The sequence below is a fragment of the Patiria miniata genome, unplaced genomic scaffold (assembly GCF_015706575.1).
Source record: "Patiria miniata isolate m_02_andy unplaced genomic scaffold, ASM1570657v1 HiC_scaffold_11, whole genome shotgun sequence".
Taxonomy (NCBI): Eukaryota; Metazoa; Echinodermata; class Asteroidea; order Valvatida; family Asterinidae; genus Patiria; species Patiria miniata.
Window position 1 is genome coordinate 1,372,541 of NW_024037049.1, and position 7,089 is coordinate 1,379,629.

Here is a 7,089-nt window from a genome sequence, read left to right on the forward strand (position 1 = left end):
ATATTTATGGACAATAAAGACGCCTCCTTTACAAAAGAATGTTTTAAACAAACTACTGTATTTACAGCTGCACTGTATTGTAAACGAATTGAACAAGTTAAAAGTTGAGTAATACGATTCTTTGGTGAACTGCATACTGCAACGAAAAACTTCCAATACCTAGGGGAGCGATTATCGACTATCCAACCTCAAACCATGTAAATATTTGTATACTGTGCGCCAGACGGGTACTGTTGGACATTTCCGTTAGTATGTCTTTTTTTTTTTTTACTCGGCAAAGCGCGCCGCAAGCGTTGACACGACGCACACGGCGTCGCGCGGTTGCAATAATTCTACATCGCGTAGCTTGAAAAGCGAAACAAGTGTCTTTGACGCTGAAATTCAGGCCCAATTCAAAACATGAGGCAGCAACTTTTAATTGGAAATCGAGATCCTAGAATGTTGTTTTTGTCGAAATATTTAGCTGAAGCTGATCTCAGGAAAGTTGTAAGGTATTCCAAAACAGGCACCAAATTTGCTGGTTGTCCGTATACTTGACTTAAATTAGGCCTAACGTGGGAGACTTGAATAAGTTCAAAACAATCCCCCCTCCAAAAAAAAATATTCAAATATGCTTGCAAATCATTATGTCAAATAAAAATGTCAAAATATTTCTTTCAAATAATTTAGAGATTTTTCTTCGCTCGTTCACTCATTAGGCCGATTAACAAACAACTCGTTTTCCCCGTGGTTTGCTGGGCAAAATATCATAGCGCTACATAAGGTTTGTAGCTCTATGCCCCGTGGAAGCCCGTTTTGGACACGTCCTGAGGCGACCGCCGGACGTTGCGGTTCGGCGAGTCAGTTACTTGGGCCAGGATCGAATAAGCGCCAATAGTCATGTGAGAGGTAAATCAAACGCTGTCGCGCTTGCACGAGAAACGCGGGGGTAGCAATCGAACGCACGGAGTTTGTATTTGCTCCTGTCCGATTACATAATCTTGGTAAAACACATAAAGGGTAATAAACATGGAGGCGGTTTAAGTTCACATTTGCTGGGCAAGCAATGGGCTAGCCTCAATGCATGAAATACGATGGCGCTACACAATGAAATTTTTGCAAATGCTCCAATGGAGACTCATTAGCACTTTATTCTCCTGGGAGCCAAAGATAACATGTAAACATTTCACTGAGATTGGATAAGATCGAGATTTCCGGTCAGTGACAAGCCAACATTAATTGATCGTGCGTCGTCTGGTGTAAACAAAATATACCCTTGTAGCTGAAAATGTATGTATTTAAAAAACAAAAACAAAAACAATTCGTTTAAGTAAAAAAAATAACACCGTGAAAATGTTGCTCCAAACAGGCAACATTTTTCGCTACATGCGTTTATAATAAAGACATTTACATAAGGTGATTTTATGTTGACCCCAGTATGTCTTAGTTTATTCCCCCCCCCCCAAAAAAAAACAACGTATGACTTGGACTTTGGACATGTACATGTGGCACGTCGTGAACTAGGGTAGTGTAAGTTGGCTCTGTAATCTGGCGCAGATTTGTTTAGACTGAAAACGTTGTACGCTACTGCGGAAGCTTGAATTGCCTTTTTCGATCCCGCGAAACTGTGATAATTAATCAGAAACGCGGAATTCAAAAATAAAGTAACCAAGTAAAAATGGAATTCCATCGTTACCTATTTCGGAAACGCGGAAAAACTGGCAAACGATCTCACAGACAGGTAATCATTTTGGAAGGTAGGCCTCCATCACTCTATTCCTACAAAATAATGGAGCGGGAAATAAAGAAACACCAAAAATGACAATTATAGTTTTGCACAGTTGCAACTTTACTACACCGTTTGATAATTCCACTGTACGTTACATGTCGTAACAATGCTTAATACGCAAGTCAAGAACCATTTTTTTTTCTCGCACAGAATTTTCTCGTAAGTCCTACACCGTTTCTCAAATGGAATTTTATGCATCATTCGTAGATTACGTGAGATTTAGGAACCATTTATGTTTCTTATATAGCATGCTACGCCGTTTCTCAAATGGAATTTTTCCTAAAACATCTTCTTACAGTGTTAAGGCGGAAGTCAAGAACCATATTTTCTTGCACAGAATGTTCGTATATAGTTACATGCTGTTGCATGAACGTTTCAACGATATAAATGTTTCCAGTTAAAGCAAATGTTTTGACAAGTTTCGCAGTACAATTTATATCTCAATCTTGTTACTGGGTTTCAATGCCTAGCATACAGCCCTAGAAATTCTTGATCGGCAAGAACTCAACATCCTGAAAAAATGTGTAGGTCTTTTCCATGGTGTCCAAGAACAGTTGAAGGAAAATCGTTCGTGCAATGTAAACCCGGCCTGGAAGACTTGTAGCTGTTTTGCTTAAAAAATGCACCAAAATCTTAATCTTGCAATTTTTAGTGGTTTTAGCTCGTCCTTCCTTTGTCTAATGATGAGTAGTTATAGTCTCGAGTTGCGTTGGATACGAAGTAGTCTGACTGGAGACTGCTACAGTGTTGACCCTCTTCGTGACACTATCCACAGTCTGTATAGCCAGAATTAGAAGAAAACAAAATCAGAAAAGTAGTTTTTGGGGTCAAACAATTAGACGGAAGCATAAGGTCGTTTTCCTGTAAATCCACTTAAGTCTTACAAAGCCGTAAAAGGCACAGGGTAGCTTTGACAATTGCAAAGTGACGACACAGAAAGCTTCGAATTAGAACAGTCTTAGTGCAAACACGATTTCTGAATAAATCAGATAACAAATTAAGCCCGGTTCAATACTTCACGCGAAAGCATGTGCGAATATCATGCCGACAAGTATGAACCGGGCTTTAAACAATAAAACTTAATGTATCTGACATTATCATGCTCAACATACAACATTTAAATTTTGGATTTTATTAGCTGTTATTTTTACTTGACAAAAAGGGTAACTTCTTACCTTTACATTCAATAGTTTACAATCTTCATATTCATTCGGAGTGTCGAAATGGTCTTGTATATGTCCCAGGCAATGTTTAAGGCGGCCAGTAAATTATCATCCGATATATCCATGGAGCTAGTTTCAGCACCTATCAAAGACGGTTTCCTGGCACGCTATAATTCCACTGTACGGCACTATTTCCTCCAACGTATTGAGACTGAACACTGCGTGTTATAAGCACGCTATTCAAGAACGAATGCATGGTGCCTGGGTGGGGTTTAGCATTTGTACCAAGCGCGTCTAGAATCCAGCATTGTATTGATTACGTAAGAACATATTCTTATTCGCAGTACAATTCTGTATAATTCCATTGATTCTAATACAGTTTACAGTTACGCAATAGGACAAAGGACAAGTCTTTGTATGAAACAAAATCGTTCCATTTGTCCAAAATAATGGAGCCTGGAAACAATAGGGGACGTCACGGGTGGAGTTTAATTCGGATAATGCCGCTCGGTAACGCGCCATTCGTGAGTAAGAATGGCCCTCAGGCTTATGTTTGCCTTTTATGTTGGGGCGATTGGGAGAATCGTCAATGGACTTAAAACGGCATCATTAAATCATTTGCAACATTTGCATTGCCCAAAAGTTCAAGAAAGGGCTAATCAGCATTTGTTTTTAGTACAAATGCGATACAACTTCAAGAAAAGAGTACGCCCATAAAGTACGTACGCACGAAAGGGTGTGGGGAGATTAAACACGGTATACACCATGCATAGGGGGGGGGGAGGGAAGGGTCCAAGCCAATGTGAACATACGCAGAGTGACGGTTTTCCTTCACTAAATTGTTATGAAAACAATGCACTTTCTCACATTAAATACCTCCAAGGACCACCTTTTATGCATCGAAAAGCTTAAAACTGTACTCTTCAACCCTCGGCATTTCGATATTTTTTAAGTGCTTCCGACCAGTCAATTGCCTATAGAGTTTATTACATTTGAGGGACCGCATGCAGAAGGGGTTCACACTAACTAATGGCCGTGCATACAGCCCAGGGGGAGTGGGATTGAAAAAAAATCGGCATTTCGAGCTGATGTAATTTATTGGACGGTCCTTTACCTCTCCTTATTCACTCGTTGGCAATGACTTTTTGATGGTGAGGGAAATCGTTATGATTTTGGCAAAAACCCTCATAATCCAACCTCGTTTCCAGGGTGTCGAGCAATTACGCACACACCACTACCTGCGCTCTCAGCCTGGTATTGGGGTCGTTTGAACATTCCCCCGCACTTACTCGTGCAAGCGCGACAGCGTTCGATTTACCTCTCACGCGACTCTTGTGCTTACTCAAGCCTGGCAGACTCGCCGAGCCGACTCGCCGAGCCGGTGCTTGGGTAAGTATCCCATAAGGCCATGCAATGCATGGCTGCCAAACGTGACGTCCAGCGAGCGCCTCGGGCCGTGTGCTTCCAGGCACTCCGGCCATTGTGTTCCCATTGTCCCTTTTTCTAAAGATTCTCTTATGGGGTGATGTTTTCTATTGTTAAAATAGTGGGGTGATGTGTGATGAAAGGAACATCACCCCACAAGTAGGGTATGGTCAGAACAGAGCTACAATTGTCAGCCGGTCCCCGCGTATTTTCGAACGGCGAAGACCTAGACCTAGCTCAAGACTGTGAATTCGGATGCAACCTCATTGTTTTGTAAAACTTAAAGCAGGACTGTTCTGATCTACTAAAAACTACTAAGCGAAAGTGGATTAATGAGCAGGACAAGTTCTTTTCATAAACTAAATATCTACTGAGCGTAGTTATTACCACATTGTGTTACCCGCAAACCGAAACAATAGCCGTCGTAAATGCTGTTATTATCCTCGTCCAAGATGCTTAGATTATTTAAAACATTAGGCAGCTTCACCAAGTTTTCGTGAAATCAATCGTACGTTTATTGCGCGCAGCTGCACAAGAAATTTGATGCACAAAGTCTTACCTTTGGTGCAAGCTACGCAAATTTACAAAAATATTAACCCACCTCCCCCCTGAAAAAAAAACACCACCAAATCACAACTGACGTCTTACTAGAGACACAATTTCAATCCATGGTCAAGCAGATACCGCCAAGACACCTTCGACACTTATCAGTCTACGGTTGAAACAACCGTTGTTTATACATTTAATAGCTTGTTTAACTTTATGGGCATGTTTCCTAACTGCAGATCAAACAATTCAACAAATCAGGTGATGCTTAATTATGTTTCTACCTTTGAGTGACAAGTGTTTACATTTTTCTTGTCTTACTCTTCCTATGGTAGTACCTGATGCAAGTCTTTGTTTCTTACCACTTTATACTTGATGAGCTTGGAATATTCCTTCAGCAGTTTTTTCCAATAACAAGATATATCCTCCATTTGAAGGTGATTCCATATGAAGTCCCTCCCTCTGTTTCATAATAATAAAAAAGAACGCAAATTATTTGAAACAACACAAATAATTTAAATAACCTTTTACTTTTTAAATAATTTAAATAACATTTTAAAGGAGCATGAACAGTACATATTTATGAACTCCACAAATTCTAGGTCGATGTTCTGACACATTACAGGAAGCAGCTATCTTGAACATGCAAAAATGCCAGAAGTACCACGAAAGAAGAATCCCACAATTTGGATTATGGGTAGCTTTCATGGCACACCAATTATTATAAGCATTTTTCTAATGAAGCTACGAGGTGTAATTATAACAAATGTAACAAGGTTGGTTTTAAGAAAATTGTGAATAATAACTAGTGTTGGCTGGTTTTGAATAACTCCCTCCACTTTACGTTGAGATGATTTCTCAGTACTGCTTACTCCAATCAAGCCCAGTTATATTTATATAACATTGAATTAGTGAACACAACTTGATCGTCAATAACTAATTAGTAATTATGTTTTGTCTATCAGATTAGGTTTTGCCCTTTTTCGACGTATTAACACAGTATATAGTTTTACCTCCCCAATGAAAGTTTGAAAACAAGTCACTCGGGTGGGTCTTACCACTCGACCACCGAGCTAACGAGATCGGTTGGCTGGTTCGATGTATACAGCAGTGGGTACCGTATTTACTATTAGACTGAGAGCTGGCTGGATAGGGTTTAATGAAAATTTCGGGAACAAATCTCTTGATTGTCTTAAAGCCGACCCTGACTAGTCTGACTTTGGATTATATACATAAGTTATATTCTTCAAGTGATATTCTTTATGTCCACATGTGCCAAGGCATCAATAAAAATTGTTTCATTTTCCCATTTTAATTTGAAGTATATTTGCACAGCTTCTATTTGATTTGTTAGTCTAGTCGGCACTCGATGCACGCTTTCATGTGCATGTGCTTTTCAATGGGAAAAGTTGAAATTTGGTATACCTGTGTTGGAAATGGACATTTTGTGACGAAGGTATGCCACATTTTCATAAACCTGGTGTTAAAATAACCGCAAGACATCTGAACAACTGTCAAAGAATCTTGGCAGGATTTAAGAAATGCGTTGCGACGACAGGAGCCAAAATATACATGGGGGGTGAGGTCCCGCCCCTTTCTGTTTTTTTTCCGCCTGATCTAAAAAGCAACCTTAATTAATATTTTCATGTTCCGCAAGTGCCAAGGCATCAACACAAACTGCTTTCAATTTCTCTTCTACCGTTGTGCTGCAATAGTAGCAGCGAAAAGGAAAAAGAGGGGGTGAAGGCCACGCCCACCCTCCACGCTTTTTGGGCCGCTCTTAAGTTAATTAGTCTGATCTACAATCGCTCTCAAGTTATATTTCCATAATCTACAAGTTCCAAGCTATCAAATGATACTGGTGTTGTTCTTGTTCTCAAAATTTTGATTAAATGCAAAATTTGCCACGTTTGGCCAATGGGCCTTTGTCTGATCTAGCGAAACTTAAGACTGGCCATTCTGTGATCAGGGTCGATGCTTTAACACAATGAGGGGATTTGTTCCCGAGATTTTGATTAAACCCTATCCAGCTCTGTCTATATTCAAAAGATGGAATTTTTGGGTCGGGGTGAAGTAAGTGTACATTTACCTTTTAGCAATATCCTTGGCAACTTGATCATTTGACTTTGCAAACTCTATCAGAGTTCTGTATGGGGAAAAACAACAAGATTTTTATTAGAGCATTTT

At 39.8% G+C, this 7,089-nt stretch overlaps 1 long non-coding RNA gene across 1 annotated transcript; it reads right to left on the minus strand.

The window, feature by feature from the left end:
- Nucleotides 1–353: 353 nt before the first annotated feature.
- LOC119741523 lies at nt 354–5,208 on the minus strand. The gene is made up of 2 exons (XR_005272741.1): nt 2,944–5,208; nt 354–2,544 (listed from the first exon to the last, which is right to left on the minus strand). It is a non-coding gene; the product is annotated as an uncharacterized LOC119741523 (long non-coding RNA).
- Nucleotides 5,209–7,089: the final 1,881 nt, after the last annotated feature.